Source organism: Gobius niger (assembly GCF_951799975.1).
Source record: "Gobius niger genome assembly, chromosome: 7".
Taxonomy (NCBI): domain Eukaryota; kingdom Metazoa; phylum Chordata; class Actinopteri; order Gobiiformes; family Gobiidae; genus Gobius; species Gobius niger.
The window spans coordinates 11472107-11479314 of NC_136858.1; positions in this window are offsets into that span (position 1 = coordinate 11472107).

Genomic DNA, 7208 nt, shown 5'->3' on the forward strand with positions numbered 1-7208 from the left:
CCGATTAGTGAGATGCTGAAAGTTGATCAAGCTTCTTCGGTTAACATTTTGTATTATTCATTTAGAATTTCATTAATAACGACTCAAAAGAAATGACAGCTTTATTCCGTACATGTCAGCATTACGGTAATGTGCACATAGCTTTTCTCATTAATGAGGGAACTAGTCATAGCTACATCCTGCTTTTTTTTTTTTCGCAAAACATGACTTGATAAGCATTGGTGTGAACGGGGATTGTTAGTTTATCCTCCATGCAGTTTGATCTCCCTCATTTTCTTCTTTTTTTTTTTTTTTTAACAATTTTGTACTTTTGTAAAGCGTTTTTCAACTGTATTTCTTTCTACAAAGGAGTTTATATTTTACATTTTTGTATGTTAAAAGTTTCCACTATACTTCCTGTTGAAATGTAATATGATTGGGTGAAATGGGCAATAGCATCACGTCTAGTAGTGGGCAAGTTCAAACTAAAGCAATGCCTCCCGCTTTGAAGTACTTATCATTTGTGGCCCAGACGGATTACCTTTTACTGGCTTAAATGAGGGGTTTGACGTTCCCAAAAAGGTATGTAATAGGTTGTGTGTTGGGCCATTCTGTCTATTGAAGACGCAACCTTATATGGCATACAAAATGATCTGCAAAGTCTGCTAATACAACAATAAAAGAAAGAAATGCTGCAAATTGTGTTTTTTCTGTACATTATATGCTACGTGTTAAAGGCACACTGCGTAACATTTTGTATCATACTGATGCCAACACAAAACCTGCTCCTGATGAGCCGCTCGACACAGGAAATGCTGTTATGTTGCAGTGAGTAATCAAAGAATAAATTTGGATGAGGACTTAACCGACTTAAATCTCATATGTGGCTGCCTTTAGTCGACATCTCCATGGAGACGAGCTGGAGACGTCCCGCTCCCAAAGTTCATTCCATTTTTCAACAATGAAAATATCTGTAATAGAATAAATGCTTGTATTTTATTATTGGTATTGGGGGAAATTATTCAAGGACATTCTATAAATGTGCGGAACTATATTTTTCACAATGTCACAGAAACAAATATTTGAAGATTCATATACAGTATACACTCAAAATTTGCCATCATTTCTTTTCTGTGTTGTCCAGACAACTTCCCCAGGCTTGTCATTTCAGCGCTCCGATTGCCTCCACTACACATCATTTGCAGGCTTACCGCTGGCACTACATCATTTTAGCTTGATTAAACCCTCCTGTGTTTCTCATATTCTGTACCACAAAGAGAAAGACTGAACTTATTCCGGAGACACCACTCGTTTCTGTGACACTGTCAGTCTTTTTTGTATGGGGGTAATCAATATTTGAAAAGTGTTTCTACAGACCAAGATGTAGCCGAAATGTTCAGTAGTTTTGAATGCTTTTCATCCCAATGAGTCAGGCTTCTTTTAGTTTTTTTTTACCAGTGCAAAAATGATGGCAAAAAAATAATAATCAGGAAATAATTCTACACAACATAATTAGCACATATGCAGTCTGCTGGTGCACAGCTTTTGCAGACCTCTTACACGTGCAGCACACAGATGTGTTTCACAGTGGCTCACACCTTGTCCTCTTACTTTCTCCAATGGCTGGGGATCCTCTGGATGATCATGAACCCTTTGGACAGCTTTAATTCACAACTGCTGCAGAGGCTTCTGTGCAGGGGACATGCAAGTGCTTTTTCCAGCTGTTCTTGTTGGACATTTGAAAAAAAAAACTTCTCTAGAGCCTGTTCAACTGTGAAACGTGCACTCATGGCTCCAGTAGAGAGAATTTGGGGACAATCATCTGCAGCACCTTTGTGGGCTCTGAGCCTCACAAAGCAGGGGACCATATTTCTACAATTCAATCACGAGAACCTGCTTTCCTACCTGTGTTCCTGCTCTTCTGTACCCTCTGTAGGGAGGTAAACACAGACCAGCTGGACATTGTTACATTATGATCACGAGAATGTGTATTTTCCCGAGTTTCTTGACACCCCCATCTCCAGTGCCACCCCCTTGGGTGAGGTCAGGGCAGCATCGCAACAACGTAGCAGCAGAAGCCAAACAAGTGTCAATTTTACATTTTTTACATTTGTTTTGACAGTAATGTTCAGGGTTGCTCAGAATGAAAATGAAAGAAGTTCCACATGCAGACTTCAGCATGTTTATCAGCATTATTTTGTAACACTGAAACACGACATAGCAAACATGTAACTTGGAATGTTCCGCAGTGTGGCTTTAAGGTGTCCAAAGGGACATTTTTTTTAAAGCCTGAGTGAAGCATAATCTATCGTAGCTTTCGTGGAAGTCAGATGGTGATCCTGTAACGGAGAAGCAGGGGTTATGCCCAAATGCATGGCTTTACCAAATGAGCTCCAGATTTGTCCGCGACAGAGCGAGCCCTGCGGTACTTCCTGTAGCAGATAAAAGCCCCGGCCAATCAGCGGGGAGCGTTTATGTGCACCGCCGTAACCACATGAAAGAGACAGGCCTTTTGGACCATAGTGTGCGCTAAACCAGGCCAAAGATGGAGAGACGGTGGAAAAATACGTTGGCAAGTTAAAATTATTGCAATACTTTGGTTGAAATTTGTAAACAATACAACTCAACAAGTCGTTTTTCAAGTTTGGAGAAAAAAGAAACAAGAATTACCATATAATAATTCACGTTTTCATCTTGGATTATAAAAGTTAAAAGTATTTTTTAAATATTCAAAGTACACCGTACCAATCAGCTTAAATAAGTGTTAAGGATCATAATTTAAAAACATAATTCAAAAACTTTAAAATTGTGCCCGAATTCCCCTCTTTATGTCAACACAACAGGGACTAACCTTATTCCTTGGTGTGAGTCAATGCTATTCGACAGTTCATCTGCACATCGCCACCTATTGTTCTGGAGGGTGCATTATTAGGCTTTTAAAAATATACAAAAACACATAGACACATTACAATGTTTTATGGAGCATTTATTTAGAGTTTAGATGTAGAAATGTCACGGATGACAGTCGGGTTGGGCCGGGCTTCAAGATTTTATTTTATTTTATTAGGAGTAGAGGTAGTAGAGTAACGTTGAGCAGAGTAAGGTTGAGCAGAGTAACATAGAGTAGAGTAACGTAGAGTAGGGTAACATAGAGCAGAGTATCATAGTAGAGTAACGTAGAGTAACGTAGAGTAGAGTAACGTAGAGTAGAATAACATAGAGTAGAGTAACGTAGAGTAGGGTAACCTAGTGTAGAGTAGCGTAGAGTAGGGTAGCATAGAGTAGAGCATCATAGAGCAGAGTAACATATAGTAACGTAGAGTAAGGTAACATAGAGGAGAGTAACGTAGAGTATGGTAACAGAGTAGAGTATCGTAGAGCAGAGTAACATAGAGTAGAGTAACGTAGAGTAGGGTAACATAGAGGAGAGTAACGTAGAGTAGAGTAACATAGAGAAGAGTAACGTAGAATATGGTAGCAGAGTAGAGTATCGTAGAGCAGAGTAACATTGAGTAGAGTAACGTAAAGTAGGGTAACATAGGGTAGAGTATCGTAGAGCAGAGTAACATAGAGCAGAGTATCGTAGAGTAGGGTAACATAGAGTAGAGTAACATAGAGTAGAGTAACGCAGAGTAGGGTAACATAGTGCAGAGTAACATAGAGTAGAGTAACGTAGAGTATGGTAACAGAGTAGAGTATCGTAGAGCAGAGTAACATAGAGTAAAGTAACGCAGAGTATGGTAACAGAGTAGAGCAACGTAAAATAGGGTAGCATACAGTAGAGTAACATAGAGTAGAGTAACGTAGAGCAATGTAGAGTAGGGTAACATCGTAGGGTAGGGTAGCATAGAGGAGAGTAACGTAGAGTAGGGTAACATAGAGGAGAGTAACGTAGAGTATGGTAACAGAGCAGAGTAACATAGAGTAGAGTAACATAGAGTAGGGTTACATAGAGGAGAGTAACGTAGAGTAGGGTTACATAGAGGAGAGTAACGTAGAGTAGGGTAACAGAGTAGAGTAACGTAGAACAGAGTAACATAGAGTAGAGTAGCGTAGAGTAGGGTAACATAGAGTAGAGCAAAGTAACATAGAGTAGAGTAACGCAGAGTATGGTAACAGAGTAGAGCAACGTAGAGTAGGGTAACAGAGCAGAGTAACATAGCGTAGAGTAACGTAGAGTAGGGTTACATAGAGGAGAGTAACGTAGAGTAGGGTAACAGAGCAGAGTAACATAGAGTAGAGTAACGTAGAGTAGGGTAACAGAGCAGAGTAACATAGAGTAGAGTAACGTAGAGTAGGGTAACAGAGCAGAGCAACGTAGAGTAGAGTAATGTAGAGTAGGGTTACATAGAGGAGAGTAACGTAGAGTAGGGTAACAGAGTAGAGTAACGTAGAGCAGAGTAACGTAGAGTAGGGTTACATAGAGGAGAGTAACGTAGAGTAGGGTAACAGAGTAGAGTAACGTAGAGCAGAGTAACATAGAGTAGAGTAGCGTAGAGTAGGGCAACATAGAGTAGAGTAACGCAGAGTATGTTAACGTACAGTACAGTGACGTAGAGAACAGTGACATAGAGCATTGTTTTTCAACCTTTTTTGAGCCAAGGCACATTTTCTTCATTGAAAAAATCCCGTGATACACCACCAGCAGAAAATGTAAAAAAATAATAATTCTGTAGCCTACATTCACAATATAAGTCGTTTTCATCAAAGTGTCTTGAATAGGAACACTGTATAGTCTCGCGAGCCACAATGCTACTGTCACCTCCACCTGTCACATTCATGCATCACTAATCCTCTTGTCTCAAAGAAATAGCTACCTGCGACCATTTACTGATATGGAAGAGTACTACATGGTTACTCTGCCGATCACTAGACAGCACAGACTCGACAACACACATTATTTGCGGATAATAATGAATTTAAAAAAAAAGTTTTTTTAGACCGACTAGGTGTGCCACGGCACAGTGGTTGAAAAACACTGACGTAGAGTGCAGAGACGCAGAGAAGAGTAATGTAGAGAACAGAAACGTAGCACAACGTAGAGTACAGTAACTTAGCGTACAGTAACGTAGAGAAGAGAAACGAAGAGAAGAGTTATATAGAGTACAGTGACATCGAGTACAGTGACATCGAGTACAGTGACGTAGAGAGAAGTAATGTAGAGTGTAGTAAGGTATTGAAGTGTAACAGAGTAGAGTAATGTATAGTACAGTATTGTAGGGAACAGTTACTCAGAGTAGAGTAACGTAGAGTAGAGTCACGTAGAGTAGAATAGCGTAACGTAGAGAATAGAATAGAGTAACACAGTAGAGTAACGTAGGGTAGAATAGAGTAACACAGAATAGAATAAGGTAGTGTACAGTAAGATAGAGTAACATTTAGTAGAGTAACATAGAGTACCGTAGCGTATGGGAGAGTAGAGTAACGTAGAGTAACATAGAGTAGAGTAGAGTAACATAGAGCAATGTAGAGTAACGTAGAATATAACAACATACAGTACGTAGAGTAGAAGTAAAAATAAATGCTCAGGGACGGGAAGCAGGTTACTTCAAAATCCCTTACTCAAGTAAAGTAAAAAGTACAGCATGATATAAAATAAACACAGATTGCATGTATGTAGCTGGGTTAAACATAAAAATTACTCGTTCCAAATGAAACAGCTATAATTTTTTATTTTCTTCATCCCAGAAACAAAGTGGATGGACTACTGAGGCTTTGAACCGTGTTCTGCCAGTTTACCTGTCAAGTTCAAGTTTATTGCATTGTATATTCTGACACTGTACTGTACTTAATGAGGGCAGTAGGAAGTCCTCTACAGTTGTTCGTTTTGTTTGGCAAAAGGTATCAAGGTAAAATGTTAAAAAGTTAAAATGGATTACTAGTGCTATACTAGGACCAGCAGATGTGTGTGGGGTTCAGCCAATCACAGAGCAGCTGGCACAGAGAGATGATGCAGTCTGTTCCCGTCAGTGAGCAAAGAATTTCTGAAGAAACGCATGACAGCTCATCCAGATAAAAGTCGTAGTTCCTCAAATCTACTTTTTTTTATAGATGCATGGTGAGTTATTTGGTTTAAAAAAGACTGCATTGAGTCATCAGTGTCGTCCCTTCTGTTTAGAACCAGAAGTTCTAAATGACTATTGATCCCCAAGAGGAAGTCTTTTTTGTTTACACACTTCAAATGAAGCTGTTTTTTGAATAGCCCAGTACCACAACAGGGCCGCACAATTAATACTGGTTTGACAAACAAGAATAGTTTAGAAACGAGCAATGACACAGGCGTCTAACAGTGTATCAGACAATTAAATGTACGGTCCAAATGAACAGTCAAGTACTAAACCACGCTTCATCATAAGATACAAGTGTGCACACAATCATCATTAAACTGAGCTGGCAACTAGGATTTTTGCCAAAATAAAAGGAGGATCATGCCAGTTACAGACGGGCGAAATGCTCCAACTCCCCTGGAGAGACAAGACTCAGGCTGCGTCTGAAACCATCAAATTATAGCCTCTAAGCACTAACACTAGCAACTAATCCTTTACTTTTCATGGGGTCAACTGTTAGATCTCTAAGCAGTTAGTGAACTAAAGCTTCAGCAGCATTTGTCCAATTCGACTGTCCTTACCCAGGGGAAGGGGAAGTGACATCACCAACAGCTGTTCTTCTTCTTCTTTAAAGTTATTGGTGGAGTGCAGGCAAATAAAAGTGCATGTCGCCCCCTACTGTATAGTGTTCAACAACAACATAGTGTCCAAACAAAGACATTTAAAGAGAGGGGAATCATGCTTTTTTCAATCACATAGCACCAGTCTATATCACACTACAATGATGACCAAACCTTCTGTTGGTCTGTAAATGCAGTAAATTAGAATAATAATTGCTCTCTCAAAATGGCTGTAGCGAATGTCTTGAAATAGGCCTCTGTCTCTTTAAGACCTCTGACCCTTTCAGACACGCCCCCTCCACACGCTGTCTGTGGCATTAGTGGGGAGGGGGTTCTGCTGAGGAGCAGTGGTTGGTTACTCGGCTGGTGACGAAAGCTCGGAGGCGTCTCCAGGAGGTGGGGGCGTTCCTAGGAGGACTCAGGCAAACCTGTCCCTAAAATGGCTGCCTTCAGAGTTTTTACAGATTACTCAAAAATATGTGAATGTGGCGCATAGCTCCTAATCGCCGGTCAGGGACCATCAGAGGTCCCTATACTAAAGTGGCCATGATAGTTAGCATTG